This window comes from Bos javanicus, chromosome 28 (genome assembly GCF_032452875.1).
Source record: "Bos javanicus breed banteng chromosome 28, ARS-OSU_banteng_1.0, whole genome shotgun sequence".
In the NCBI taxonomy this organism is placed as follows: Eukaryota; Metazoa; Chordata; class Mammalia; order Artiodactyla; family Bovidae; genus Bos; species Bos javanicus.
The window spans coordinates 21736341-21738345 of NC_083895.1; the positions used below are offsets into that span (position 1 = coordinate 21736341).

The 2005-nt window shown below is 38.7% G+C and overlaps 1 pseudogene; it reads left to right on the top strand.

Annotated features, from left to right (window-relative positions):
- The first annotated feature begins 312 nt into the window (after window positions 1-312).
- On the top strand, window positions 313-1010 carry LOC133240257 (large ribosomal subunit protein uL6-like; annotated as a pseudogene).
- The last annotated feature ends 995 nt before the right edge of the window (window positions 1011-2005 follow it).

Here is a 2005-nt window from a genome sequence, read left to right on the forward strand (position 1 = left end):
CATTGTGTTCTATAAATTAGAAATCGTTCCAAATCAGTCATAGTTTTATTCTTTATTTACTCAAATTGAGGATACTTCTCCAGGTCTTCATTTACAGATTTAGGAATTGATTTAAGTTTTTTAGCTTTCATAATCATTGGCTTTCAGACAATGATCTGATGAGTAAAAACGTGATTTGATATAGGGTCCTTGGTAACAATTAATTGGGGGTGTGTAAAGTCAATACTCTTCTTTGCAGCTATCATATAGAAGGCTGGTCCAAGTGGTTAGCCCAGATATAAATCCACTTTCATCACTGATTAAAGGCAAAAAATGTTAGAAGCCAGTCACACTGCCGACATCCCAGAAAATGTTGATATTACCTTGAAGGGACGGACAGTTATTGTGAAGGGCCACAGAGGCACCCTGCAGAGGAACTTCAATCACATCAGTGTAGAACTCAGTCTCTTTGAAAAGAAAAAGAAGAGGCTCTGTGTTGACAAATGGTGGGGAAACAAAGGAACTGGCCACTGTTCGCACAATCTGTAGTCACGTACAGAACATGATCAAGGGCTTCAGTTACAAGATGAGGTCAGTGTATGCCCACTTCCCCATCAACGTTGTTATTCAGGAGAATGGTTCTCTTGTGGAAATCTGAAACTTTCTGGGTGAAAAATACGTATGCAGTGTTCGAATGAGGCCAGGGGTTGCCTGTTCAGTATCTCAAGCCCAGAAAGATGAGTGGATTCTTGAAGGAAATGACATTGAACTTGTGCCAAATTCAGCTGCTTTGATTCAGCAAGCTACCACAGTTAAAAACAAGGATATCAGAAAATTTTGGGGTGGTATCTATGTTTTTGAAAAAGGAACAGTTCAGCAGGATGATGAATAAGATCTCAGTGATCCTGCTGCAGAAACAAGATAGCAGATGGTTCTATGGACTCGGTTGTGATATTTTAAAGAGACAATAAAAACTCTTGATTTGAGACTAAAAAAAAAAAAAAAAAAGAAGCCAAAGAGAACAGATTGGTAATCTCAGATTATACAATGTCAGGTACTGTTATAGCCTAGAATTTGTGATATGTGTGTGCATTGTGCACTATGTGTCTGTATGTGTACCAGATTATACATTGTATACATGTGTGTGTTATATATGGGGCTTCCCAGCTGGTGCTACTGGCAAAGAACCCACCTGCCAATGCAAGAGACATAAAAGACACAGGTTCAATCCCTGGGTCAGGAAGATCCCCTGAAGGAGAGCATGGCAACCCACTCTAGTATTTTTGCCTGGAGAATCTCACAGACAGAAGAACCTGGTGGGCTACAGTCCATAGGGTTGCAGAGAGTCAGACAGAACTGAAGTGACTTAGCATGCATGCATGCATGTGTTTTATATATATGTATATATATAATATCCTTTTTTATTGAAGGTCCTTGTGGTCAGGACCTCATCATCTTTTAGCCTTGGGTATAGTTTTGGCATGTAACCAATTAGCAAGTGTTTGTAGAATTAATTTCATCCTACTTTGTAAGTAGTTAGTAAAAGTGAGCACTCAGCCATAAAATGTTAACTATGTGCCAGATCCTATTCTAAGTACTTTACATGTATTAACCTGTATTAGATTCACAAAAATGCTGCAGAGTAGGCACTATTACTATCATCCCATCGACAAAACTGAAGCATGGAAAGGTCAAGTAACTTGCTCCAATTTGCACAGACAGGTAAAGGCAGAAATGGTATTTCAGCCCAGACAGTCTGGTTTTAGTGTTCGTACTTTTAACCATTTTTTGCCATGATGCAGAGATAAAGAATTTAGTACTACAGTGATGCTGAATCAGTCTGTAGGGGGTCCCTGCAGTAGCCAAAGATAGTTTATGAGAATCCAAATGAATAAAAATAAGTTTAAGGCTATTACTTCCTCTTGTGAAAACACAAAGATGTTAAACGTGGTCCAATTTTAAAGACAACCTATAGATCAGACACAAAATTCATTTTAGGAGTCCTGGGTGGCACTTCAAAAATTGA